General features: G+C 39.7%; 1 protein-coding gene across 2 annotated transcripts in view; it reads right to left on the bottom strand.

Annotated features, from left to right (window-relative positions):
* The window catches only part of LOC145993200 (uncharacterized), a 776,759-nt gene that overhangs the window by 535,792 nt on the left and 226,831 nt on the right, over positions 1-14,136 (bottom strand). The window lies entirely within an intron of this gene.

Here is a 14,136-nt window from a genome sequence, read left to right as displayed (position 1 = left end):
AAAAATCTGATGTTCACTTCAGATATTTGCACGATGAAAGTCGTAAGACACGATTTTGCATTTCGAATTTCCATTCCTGAGAGGTGAACATGAATTCTTTGCACACTTTAAAGACCCCAAGGATTTTGCTGACATTTCATCTTTTAACTGGTGCAACTTAGACATTGCTAACTAGTACAGAAATCCTGAACACCCTCCTCAGGTTAAAGAAATGTAATTTTTTGGGGTCTTTTTTTGGTCATTTTTTAAAATTTTTTTAAATTTTTCGGTCATTTTTTTAAATTTGCGTCATTTTTAGGTCATTTTTTAAAATTTTGCGTCATTTTTAGGTCATTTTTTTAAAATTTTGCGTCATTTGTAGGTCATTTTTTAAACCTTTGCGGCATTTTTAGGTCATTTTTAAAAAAAAAAATTGTGTCATTGCATGCTGAAAGATAAGAAGTTCAACAATTTCTGTTTTGTCTGAATGTTATCTTACTCTGTGTTTAACTAGCAGAGCAACAAAGCCTGTTTCAAAATCGCGAAATGCAATATTGTCGAGTTTCTTATTCACAGTCCGTGCAACACACCAAGGTGAAGAAGCAATTGTTAAATTGTTTGTCTTGGACTATTTTCAATAAGCAGATTGAGTTTTGTACTAATTTTTGGGTCATTTTTCAAAGATTTTAGGTCATTTTACAGGATTTTTGTAGTCATTTTAAAGGTCATTTTAAAAATATTTTTAGGTCATCAAAATCTGGGTCCCTCACTATTTTCTGGGCGAATTTTTAGATAGTTGAAAATTTGTTTTAAGGTTCCGCAAAATCCTTATTTTCATAATGTTGGGGAAACCGAAAAAACAGAGCACAGAGTTTCAGCTGAAGTCGCGCATACAGCAAAATGTCACATTCAAATTTGACAATCCTCCATTTTACGCAACTGCAGCTTATTTATTATTCCAATACATGCCCACAGGATATTAGTCGAAGCTATGCTCTCAGGTATTTTTTCCCCATTTCAATTACATCATGTAATTTCGTTACAACTGTCAAAGCAGAGAGACAATATTATGCAAATAGCATTACCATGTTTAAATATTTTGAAGCGACGTGTACGTCCATGTAGGCTACTACCTTGGTCCACTACACGGAACGTCAATGCAACGCAAAGGTCTACTAAAAGGCAAACAGAAAAGACTGTTGGGCACATAGGCAAATGCCCGCAGTTTGTTAAATTAGGACAAGTTAATTCTAGCAAAGGTTTTCTTTGACATCTGTGATTTACATCTTTGTCGTGTATATTAATTACGAGTGTGCGTGTTTGAGTGTGTGTGTGTGTTTGTTCCGGCATAACTCTCTAACGCCTGGATCAATTTCAAACAAACTCTGTACACATATCACTTGCAATCTGGAAAGAAATACTGTGGGGGTAAGACACCCCTGGCACCCCTACGAGTGGGGGTGGGAAGATGACATGTAAAAATAATCGAAAACTACCGATATTAGTGTAGAATCCTTAGCTTCCGGGTTCGCTAAGATGAATAGTGACACTCCCTATGCCGTTCAACTCCAAGTTCATCACCTATCGGCCTTTGGGGGTGAGAGGGGGTGAAAAAAAATGTGAAAAAAATCCATAGTTTTCGGAGTCGCTAAGCCAATTGGTGACATTCACGATTGCAATTTTCATGTGTGTACCAAGTTTGGTTGACATTGCTCCACGCATTCGAGACGTTTGATTACTTTATAATTTGTATACTGTACTTATACTTTTAAATACCTGTAAATACAATTAGTCATATTTTACGCTATAGTTAGAATTCATTATTTTCCTGACTAATAGAAGATTGAGATAAATAAATAACCGGACAACGCCGGGTAATCAGCTAGTATATATTACACACAGGGTGTCGCAAATAAACTTCAACAATGCTTGGGTATTGGTAGATACGTATCATAGAAATAAGAGTAACTTTTTCTCATAAATATTACCTCAAAAGCGCTTAGTTTCTGCGCTACGAGCGCTTAAAATCTAACCTTTATGTATGCAACCCCACACCGCAAACGATCGCTCTGATATGACTTCCAGGAACGCGTGGCAGTGTTGCCACTAGCGTCCGTTCTCAACAGAGACGGTTTGAAAACAACAACTTGGGACTCTTACCTGAGCAAAATCCAAAAGAGTAATGACACTTGCGATGTTGTAAGAAGTATTTACAGTATTTACAAACTGACAAAGAGGTACTTGGCGAGTTGCATAGCCTACTACAAAGTACTATGAAAGAAATCTTCAGTCAACAAGTTACAACATAACCGCATGGTTTGTTTCATATACTGTCAACACCCCTCCTAATTTTTAGAGCATGAGGCAACTCCCTGCGCCCCCTAACGAAGAAGAAAATCTCTCTCTCCGTTTGAGAGAAAAAAATAGCACGTCCGTTTACACATTTGTCTCCAACCTTACGGAAACTGAGACGTCCTCATTTTGGAGGAAGTCCTCTTCTCACGTGGTCCCAATATGTTCCATGATTTCAAAGGAAAGACAAGTCATGCAGAGTTTCCGGGAATGTGTCCGGATAAGTCAAGTGAAACAGCAACAAAGACCAGCCCGAGAGGAACAAATTTGCCTCTTGGAGGAGTTATTCGCTTCGCGAAGTGGGTGAACCTTATTCCACTCCTCCATTTCCAGTTATCATCCCAATGTTTCCATCTTCAAGATGCAATTTAGATCCTACACGACGAACTGCATCATCACCTTTCTGGATATGTCCCGGTTGTAGTTGGGGACACTCTCCGTTTTGCATTTTGATTGAATCCGCTTCCTTCTTCTCATCTTCACTTCCCTATTCTTCTTCCTCCGATGTTGCCCTCAAAACTTCCGCAATAAGAAAATTCGAGCACCCAAAAAAGCGAGTAATTTGACGCAGCTGCGTGAAAAGGAAAACATCCCCTGTTTCTTGGAATGTAATTCGAATGTTGACAAAAGAGGAGAAATTTTAACCTGAAGTCCTAAGGTAATTTGCATCTCTTCTTAAAACAGAAGTTGCAACTGTGAACTTTCGAACAAACGTGGGCCGCTTTTCTGTGAAACAGAAACTTTATCTGGAACAAAAGGAGTTTCCGGTTGAGTTTGTTTATTAAGCTGGGAATAAATCAAAACTTGAACGTAAGTAAAGGAGACCATACCTTCATGAAAACATAACGTTTCGGAACCAAACTTGATACCAAGTTGTTGACACGTATTCTCCCCTTTTGACATATGATTGTCATTGTTATTTGCAATCTTTAGGCAAAGAACAGGATTGATATTGCTAATTTTTAGGACAAAGTAGGTAGGGTAATGGGGACAGATGGCGCATCACGTGTCTAGCATAGAAGGAGCAGGCCACTGGAGCCACTTTTCCACAGTTTTGAAGAGGAGACAACAGGACGAACGAATGAGCGTTGGGTTTCCGATACACCAGATAGCAGAGAAATTACAAGGCTTTTACGTCATCAGGACGTAGCTGGTAAGTGAAATAAATTTATTACCACTATTTTGTAAGCATCATAGAGAAGCAATTGAGAAATTTTCAGACGCATTTTCGGGAAGCTTGTCTATTGCACTTCCATACTTGTTTTGTATATTCAGGTCAGTGTTGCCATCTGGTGAGGTTTTGTGAAAACATTTATCTCGACGTTGTGGGGTAAGATGCGCAATGTTGAGTGGGACAGATGGCGGCGTTTTTTATATTTACATGAAAGTTTACAATATCAGTAATCTACTAAGGAGTCTGATACTTTATCACTCATAAATCAAATGTTCTACTGGTTTCATTACCTCAGCCTTTACTCTTTCCACTTTTTATTTACAGAAATATGCCAAGAACGCACCAGAGATCAACGGAACGAGCATCTTGGACGGAGGAAGACATCAGAAAGCTGCACAGCGTATGATTAACGAGAAGATGAAAGTGCGGGAAGCGAGTCGACAATTCCGCAAACCAGAGTCTACCTGTGAAGGCGACTTCTTTCCAAGAACTTGTGGAATTGGCGGATATAAGGCTACCGGCTCATGTTCACCTTCGCTTACCGAGTTTCAGTTTTAGATTTAGGTCCACGTTATGCACAGGAAGGTTAATCGTGACTGGACCTACAGTTTAAAAGTGGGATCCGAACCACTTGTGCCTCCACCCGGTAACTAACTCATCTTCGCTTATGTTTCTGTGACCGCAACGAATCTATTACCGACATGAAAATAAAAGAGTGCCTACAACTGTACCAAGAGTTAACGTCCACAGCAAACAGGATACAATGCATCAAATACGTAAGCTGGTTCCATGAAATTGTTCAGTTTATCCTGATAAGTGCTCTGCATGTGGAAGAGTGAAAAAAATGGAACCACGAAAGAAGATGTGAGGCGCTAAACTGTTATATTAAGATAGCATTCCCAATGCGTCATCTTTCCCACCCAGGTGGGACAGATGGCTAAAGGCTACTATTTTTTTGCGTGAATATTGTCGCTACATGGTGATACAGAACTTAGCCATCGTACTTTTTTTATTGTTCCTCAAGAACTGAAGAATGATGTAAAGTACATTGAAAATAAATAAAAATATAAATAAACAGCTTTTTTGCGTTGACTGAAAATGTGCGCCATCTTTCCCCCCTTTACCCTGTATGCTTGTTATTGTTCCTTGTAATGTCTTGAAGAAACTACACGATTGTTACTCTGTTTGTAATCTTTAGGACAAAGTATAAGATTGTTAGTTTTATTTCTGATCTTCACGATAAAATGAAAGATTTGATGCTCTTATTTGTAATCTTTAGGACAAAGTCTAGAATCATTTTTGCTATTTATAATCTCGTATCAATCCCTAAGATTATATGTTTATTTTATAAAGCCTCTCTGAATGCTTCACGTTGACCAGGGCATTCACTTGTTTTTCTCAGTTGTCTCAGCCTCTGAGGCATGTAAACAATGCACAGTGTTGTCCTATGCAAACCTCCTGAGCTATTCAGGAAACAGGTAGTTTCTTCTGCCTATGGAGTCAGCGGTTTGCATAGTGGCAATTAAAAACACGATTCGGCATGGAGGAAGAGCTCCATGGCATAGTGATATAGAGGGGAGACAAGCTGAGAGGGGACTGACTTTGGATTGGAGTGGAGAAGGGAGAAGAGGTTAGAGAGCAGTAGGGCAGAAGTGAGAGGACGCTCTGGTCAACCAATAGAGAAGCCAACAGAGGACTTCGTATATTTTATTCATCATAATTCATCAGATAGACAGGTAACTATCCTAACACCCAGCCATGATTCAGGTTCAAAGGTTCACAAAACCCAACGAGTGACCATTGTCTTTTCTAGCCGTTTAGTTCCTTAATCTTATTTGTACCTTGCGTATTGCCAAGCGTTAACTCGTCATGCCAATGACGAGTGCTCTCATCAGAGGATGAATGATGAATAACTTACATCACCCAGCAATTAATTGCACACACACTGGTTCAGATCCCATCATTCTTTAGAATGATACGATCTTTAGGACAAAGTAAATAATGTTATTGCGATTTGTAAACTTTACAACAAAGTATATGATTTTTATTGCTATTTGCAATGTTTACACAAGAAACAGGATTCGTATAGCCATTTGTAATTTTTGGGGCAAAGTATATTATTGTTATTGTTCCTTGTATTCTTTAGGAAAAAGTACACGACTGTATTTTTTTTTAATTTGCTACTTTTACAAAAAATAAAGATTTGTTGTTGTTGTTTGTAATCTTTATGACAAAGTATACGATTGTTCTTGCTATTTGAAATCTTTAGAATCTTTTCACGTGCCCAATATAAAAATTAGCCAGGATATTGTCTTTAATTGGTTTATGTGACAACAGAGAACGATAGAAAATCGCAGTTTGTGACTTATGTGCTTTATCCGAACACCCTACAATTACGGCAGGTTTTTGTTATTGAAAAAATAGAAAGCAAGGAACACGATCGGTCTGTAGGTAACGAGTTTCGTTTGTTTTTGTGGATGTGACGAAATAAGATAAGAAATATTGTAATCTCGCATAGAACTGTGCAACGTTCTGGGTAAATGAAGATTTATGAATTAAAAAGCCCATTCTATGTTAACTGTTCTTAACGAACTCTGAAATCAAAGTTGAAATTTGATCAATTTTGCTTTGAATATGTGCCTTGCCATTTAATACGAGGGCTGCTGGAAAAGTTTCTGCAATCAATATGAAAAAAGACATGTACAATTCTGGAAATGGCTTTATTGTTTTTCAAAGTATTCACCCTTAAGATCCATTCACTTTTGCATACGCTCAAACCAATTTTGAAAGCATTTTTTCCACTCTGAAGCTGATACCTCAGAAACCGCTGTTCGGAATGCGTCAACAGCTGTTTCAGGCGACACAAATCGCTCACCACGCATCTTACTTTTTATGTGTGGGAACAAAAATAAGTCATTAGGCGATAAATCAGGTGAGTACGGACAATGAGTCATTAATTCGACATTTTTACTGGACAAAAAATCAACAGTTTGGAGTGCTGAGTGGGAACTGGCGTTGTCGTGGTGAAGAATAATGCGACGATTTGGGTTTGTTTTACGCAATTCATTGATGACCTCTGGCAAACAAATTATTGTATACCACTCAGCATTTACAGTCCTTCGATCTTCTAAAGCTATTGTTGCCACATGTCCGGTATAACTGAAGAAACAAGCAATCATTTGATTGGCAGCACTCCCCGAACGATCAACTTTTGTTGGTTTCGGCTCACTTTGAAACCCAAACAGTGGATTGCTCTTTAGTTTCGGGTTCGTATGAATAGATCCAAGTTTCGTCCCCTGTAACTATGTACTACACCAAATTTGACTTGCCTCGGTTAAATTTTTTGAGCATTTCTTTACACCAATTTACACGAGCTTGTTTTTGAGCTTCGGTCGAGTTGTGTGGGATCCAACTGCTTGAAAGTTTCCGTACGTTCAGATGACCATGCAAAATCGCATGCATTGCTTTCACGTCAATGTTCAAGGATGCTTCAATCTCACGGCATGTCACATGCCGATTTTTCTCAATCATTTCACGCACAGCATCAACATTACTGGCAACAACAAACATGAATGGACGACCTTCACGAAATTCATCACTGAGCAATGTGCGACCACGCAGGAATTCGGAAAACCAATTGTACACGTACGTCCTATTCGATGGTGATTCATCCCCAAAAGCCAAATGAAGTCTCTCGATGCATTATGTCGGTGTTAAACTACATTTGAAATCATAAAAAAATCATTGCCCGAAGTGTTCACGAGACATTTCCATTTCTCACACGAAACTACTACTTCAAACTGCTGTGAAAAATAAACGAATAGGCTTAAACAAACAGCCAAAGATAATTTAAACATAATAAAGGTCTATTCTTCCGACTTTTATAATAGCGGAACACTAGCGCCACGGTTGGTGGTAGTTTGCAGAAACGTTTCCAGCAGCCCTCGTAGCACTGAGAATTGTGAATATTTGTAGCAATGCATTGTAAGTTAGCATCTCGTATTTCACAGCATGAGCGGTTTACTTGACAATAGACAAAGGATAAACGCACAAGGCATGATCCTTCGTGCTCTCTACTTCATAAAAAATATACACTTTTATTGTTTCTAACATCAAACAATTATCTGGCACGAAATGTAGGACTAGGTTTTTTCACTGAATTTCTATATTTGCGTGCACCTACCTACAGAATGTTAAACAACAGTGTTGCAATATGCACATATAAAGAAAAACGAACACAAATACTCCTAAATAATCTGAGAAACAGACGACCCAACATGAATAACCAGGTGCCTGCAGTCTCGTATCACTTAATCCTTGCTTTCGTTTTGAAGCCAGTGGGCGGAGCTTAAGTTTGTCTGCGTAAGATGGCCGCATCTACTTCAACCAATGGCTTCAACAGACAGAAGAACATCGGATCGGCTGCTGCGCACGCGGCTGGAAGGAGCATGGAAGTAGGCTCCAAACGCAAATTGGAGGTTTACTTTAAAAATACTACAAAACAAACTATGACTGGCGTTATTTGCTTATGGAATATTATTCCTTCAGGTTTCCTGTACCTTCCGTTAGTACAGCCGTGGGTTGATCAGGCACCATTGCTTGCTAAATCTTATTCAAATGTACACAAATTGCATGCTTTCTTACGGCGTCTTCGAATTGTTTGGTCTGGCTTCTCCGGTTCTGTCACGTGACACGGCTTCAGGAACAGCGCGCAGGGCTTGCCCCCTCTTCCTTTCTTACCTCCATGTGAATAACCTTGGAATTATTGTTGTAAAACGCATCTTATACAGCATAATTAGATCAGGAACTGCATATTATAAAGGTAAGAATACTGCGTGAAAAACAAATACAGCGTTTTCAATACCTTAAAAATTGTATTTGCTCTTATTTAATTTGTGGATGAAAAATGTTCCGTAACCCCAGTGGCATCTTTTCTGTGATGTGGGGTCTCATGTGCACGAATTCGTGCGTTTATTGCAGTAAATTGTTGTACTAAAGGAACAGCGTTTTATTGGGTTAATATTATGCATTCATGAAGAGGGAGCCTGACAAACGAGCACGTTGAACGTGCAGAAATGTCGCCAGTACACAAAAAAAGATAACCACATTATTATTTTTTTTAAATTATTTTTCAAATGCAACTGGATGATGTAACAAAAATTGTAAACCAAGTTTTATGTTCCGATGTAAAAGTGGTTCCCAAACTTTTTCTTCATTTTACCCTATGGTCGTAAGTAAACGTCTCTGAATAGTGGCTTTTGGGGAATTTGTTTGGCTAACTGATTGGTGAGGAGTTTTTCATATGTTAAAGGCTTGTATCTGCAATGGAGCAAAATAGCATTCGGGCTGTATGTGGAGTATACCATAAGGAGTATGGGTAAGACCACAGAAAAGATATGCAAAGTGCTAGGGAAGCGGGCATTAAAACTTACAGGAAGGGAGGGAGAAGCATCTTAAGAATAGCGAAGAATGTAAACAAGAAAAAGGAAAACAGAGAAGAGGCAGAGGAAGGGATTATCTATGAATTGAAATGTAAAGAATGTCATTGTGTACATAGGAGAAACGAAAAAGAGGCTGAAAGACAGGTTGAAACAACATAGGGATGATGTACGACTTAAGAGAGAGAGAAATGCGATATTTAAACACACGAGAGAAACAGGACATGATATAGAGTGGGATGAGGCTGAGCAGATAGGAAGGGAGAAGAGAATACTAGTGAGAAAATGGAAGGAAGCCAAGGAAATAGAGAAGAAAGGTGAAGAAGACACAATGAACTGGAATGGGGGACTGAAGATAAACAAAGAATGGAAGAAGGTGTTAGAAAGCGTGGAAAAGACAAGAGAGAAAGAAGAGAAGAAGAAGAATGAAGGAAAAAGAGTGTGAGATAGAGTCCAACCACATTCTGCATGGAAGTAAATATGTTTAGCCTTTTAGGTGAAAGTACAGTTGACAAGGGAAAGCCACCTGCTAGAATGTTCCAGAACAACTTTCTAATAGTCTGGAGGGGAGTAACGTTTATGTATATATATCGTCCTGTTTTTGTACCTTGTTACATTTGTACTTGGTGCAGAGTCTGAAGAAGACCTTGCTAGAAGGTTGAAACGTTACGTTTAGTTTATGTTTTATAATAAAATAAATTTCTGCCTTGGTCAGCATAGAGTTTTTCATATTATGGAAACAAGGCTTAATGGTGTTATAAGTGGAAAGATGGTAAATAAATAAACATCAGAATCCTACGTGTATTATTTTATGATTACTTACAAAATTAAAAAAGTGAAAAAAAAAGTATGCTGAGTATATTAAAAAAAAAAATAATTTTCATGTATTTCTTTCAGAGTTATTGAAAAAGGTAAAGAACAAAAATATTTTTGGAAACAAATTGTCAAGCACAATTTTGGAGTTTTGTTTTTGTAAATCCTCAGAGTTTCTAGTGAAAAGGATATGACTGCATAGCCTGACACATTTCCTTGATGTCTGTTGTGCACTTCAAACTTTGAAGAGAGGATTCAGTTCCAAATTTAGTAGTATAGATTTCGAACGAGTATTTTATTTCAAAACATATGAATAAAGATAAGAGTGTCAGTGACAAAAGCAGCCTTATTTTCCTGTTGTGTGTTAAGGCTATGAAGTCTGAAACAATGAAGTCTGCTCTACACACCTGCAGCAGAAAACATGTTGTGTGGGTGGGTATTCTCGACATTTCTCTTCAGAAGTGATCGCTACCCCCTTCACGTAGTTCATGTACCCCTGGGGGAACACGTACCACTGCGATATACTAACTGGGACTAGACCTGCAATTTAGAATGTAATCTGAAGTAGTTTGAAATGTGCTTCCATCGGGAATTGAACCTTGGACATCTAAATTTCAAGATATTATAGGACAGGCCATACAGTTTAAATTGACTGATTGATTAGGTTTATTTTGTTTCCCTTTTATGCCAGTTTTAATTGCGTAGATGCCGGTGAGTGATGACCCTGATGACATGAAGAAACTGATGAAGGGACACTACCAAATAACGCTCATGTCCATGACAGGATACGAACCCTGTTCTAAGCACTCCGCCACGTAGATCGTATAGTTTAAAGTTGGGCCAGAACTACTATACTCTGTCCCAGCTAACTTTGGAGCAGGCAAACGGAAACAAGTCTCTGCGCAAGTAGTGGCGCGAGACGGCTCCACCAATGAACACGTGAGAGGAACGGAATTGCGTGGAGAGGGGGGAAGCGACCGAAGTTACCAGCCTGCCCATCAGTGTCTACTGCCTCGCTCTGACCAACAGACTTCCCTCTTTTCTCTGATGCTATGCGCGGCCTTTGCTCCACAGTTAGCTAAGACAGGGTATACGCTGCCATTAATCAAAGTCTGGCTACTCTGATGACAAGGTGATTCTATAGAGGTGGTTCACAAACCCTTGGGACTTCATAAATTTTTTGGACCCCAAAGTGATTATTGTTATTTGCAATCTTCAGGACAAATTTCTGATTATTATTATTATTTGTAACATTAGGGCGAAGTACAGCGTGTCCAGATATTGTTCACCCCATAAATGTTTTCCACAAAAAACTTTCCATGCAAGTGGAGTGAAGATTGTTAGTATTAACATGAAGAGCATCTCAAAAAAATTCTTCCATGTACTTGGCAACACTCGATACCATCATGCGTTGCGGCAAAACAGTAAAACAGTGAAAATGGCGACGGCGCAAGAGAAGACAATGTGTGGGTTGTGGTTGTGGGAAACAAAATATCCTGTAACTGTTACAGGAACGAATACAAGAAGGATTCCCCTACGAAACAATTATTTCACGGAGCCCCACAAGAAAGTTACGGACTTGGTGGAACTTAAGTACAAGATCGAGGAGACAGTGGTTCATCAATTCGCTTCATATTGTGAAAGCCACTCAGGATGCCCATGTAGAGGTTTATTAACAGTGAGAAGTATGTTCACTAAAGATTATTTGAGTCAATGAATGTAATTGCATGTCTGTTGTTTCCGATAAAAATTTTACAGTAAAGATATTTTAAACTGTTACATGGTGAAAAATTGATTGTTAGATCTTTGTCTAAAATGAAGATAGTCTATTTACAACTTAGGATGTTTCAGAACAAAACTTGGTACCGTCTTTAGAGCGCTACCTCCTACGGTAGTCATAGTGAGCGAGATCACGAGTCCACCAGGTGGCTCTGACACACGGCTACGCCGAGGCTAACAAGGTAGCAAAGAAGAGCATCTCGCCACCCAGCAATAGGTTCGCGACCCTCACTTTATTCACCTCCGGGCTATCATATCAGAGTAATGCATGGGTGCATTTAAGGAGGAGACGGTGAACGTAACTCTTGAAAACGATCCTCCACAACTACCAATCAAGATAGTCTCGAAGGGATGAGGGGGGGGGATTGACAGATCTAGAGGCTCGCACGCAAGCTACGGATCACGAAAGAACCCGACGACCGCTCGTAACACGTATTTTTTTTTTCCTGTACGCTCTCAAGGTAATGGAGCTGACCTCCAAGTTACCACCAATGACTGGCAGAATTTCACGTGTTAAGCAGCCCCCAGAGTAGTTACGACTGAAGCGCCGTGCGTTTTATCGCCTAATAAAGTTGAACTGCGTTGAAAGCCTTCTGTATCTTCCGTTTTGCCGTCAAGTTAGTTAAAGGGGGGTGGGGTATTGCGTTGTAAATTCACTTTCTTCAAGTGTGCATCCCCTGGGTGGCTCTAGGAACTTCAGCTTGAGTTATGAGATTAGTTGCAACTTGTCCATAAACTGTGCCACACATTGCTTCCCTGTGCATAGCTATCACACTCTGCCAATGTACAGTCACCGGCAATAAAGATGGGACACCTAGATCCTGAAATGGTCGCTTCCCTGCAAAGCATTGTGTGTGCTACGTAACTATACGGCGCTGGCGCAAGCTGCCATTGAAAATTTGCTACGACTCCAGATTATCTGTGCTACCACTCTGCCACGGAGATTGGCGTGTTGTTTACATGTACACACATACATCCGCGGCCGGTACAAACAGTCACATAAGAGACTTACATAGAAGGGAAGAGTACAAGAAGAAATCCTTGAATCCACAACTCTCCCTCCCCGCTTGAACGTAAATAAAATAAAACGAATTCCACAGCGACCTTCATCTGTTTTTCCCAAGACGGCCGCAATCATGTGGCCAGGAAACAGCCCAGCATGATATTAATGCTGGTTTTAGTAACGTCCATCTTTCTTACCCCTCGAATTTGAGAGCAGGAATTGGAAATGACTGATATATTTATTTACACACAGCCTTTTTACACAGTTTGATCACAGCTTTCAGTTTACCCATGACTTTGGGCTTGTCAATCATCTGCTTCGCAGAAGGGTGGGAGTTTGTCTAGTATTTCTCGGAAAAACTACATGTAGGTCTTCCAACCTATCACAAGGAAGGGTGAACGAATCTTGTCCGCGGTTCTAGCAACTTAAAAACAATGGTATGGGTGGAAAAATTTCAACTCAACCCCAAATTTATATGCTGTAAGCGCCTGTCTTGTGTCGACACCAGTACTTTCAATTATACGGCGCACGCTTTTAGACGGAACATGAGTTCGGCCAATACCCAGCCAGTGCTACTGCGCTGTTGCCACACTAACTGCTAGCGCAAGGGAAGGACAGAAAATTCGCGATGTGTCCATTGTTTTTGATAATGCATGCACGATATATATGAGTACAGTGAAATAATATAGTGAATATTTCTACACAGGATTATAATATCATATCACTGTAGCATATACGAGAAACCCATACCTGAAAGAAGCTTCAAGGTATTTATTTTTTCATCACCGCTCTCGTCGTCTTCCTCGGTCTCCGCATGGACGTCCGCAGGATTTTTTCCAGGGAGGGGCAAGGAAGGTGTTTTTTTCCAGGATGGGGGCAAACAAGGCACATTTTCCTCCATAATAGTGTTGTTCCCTCCAAAACATTGCTTAAATTTGAATATCATATTCATGCAATAATTAACACATATTATTGTGGCTGTAATGAAATTATATCTGAAAAATATATAATTTTTGGTTGACTTTCATTTTCCAGGTGGGGCCACCCCCCCCCCCGTTGCCCCCCTCCCGGACGCCTATGGGTCTCCGTGTCACTGAATTCACTCATTTCCGAATCAATCTCCTGGAGGTTAATGCTTAGATTTTGCACCCTTGGTGCCTGTACTACTGGTGCTAAGTTTTGAGAGTGACATTATTTAAAATAAAAAGAACACACGAAACACACACTATCGCACGAAAGGGCTGTATTTAATCTTTTCACAAACTGTTCTTTGTGGCGCACGACTGAACAATAAGCGAATAATTTCACACCAGTCTTGCTACGAAAACGCTGAACTCAAACTGACCCAGGATTTCAATGTTCGAGAACGCCCAGAACAATGGAGGGTCATTGTTTATATCGAGGCGAATTTAACACCCACAGTTTTCCCTAGACACAACAACTCAGCTGCGTCAACACGGTGGCAACGAAAAAAACAGGCTGAAGGAAATGAAAGGTGTTTCCCTTGTTTCTTCAAGAAACGATAACTCCGGCTGTAGGCGAAGGAAATCCATGGGATTTGGACAGTCAGGTTCAAAATGTCTTTCTCCATCTTATGA

The sequence above is a fragment of the Lepisma saccharinum genome, chromosome 1 (genome assembly GCF_977018435.1).
Source record: "Lepisma saccharinum chromosome 1, izLepSacc3.1, whole genome shotgun sequence".
NCBI lineage: Eukaryota > Metazoa > Arthropoda > Insecta > Zygentoma > Lepismatidae > Lepisma > Lepisma saccharinum.
Note: the sequence above shows the minus strand (reverse complement) of the source record. Positions and strands in the feature narration are given on the sequence as shown.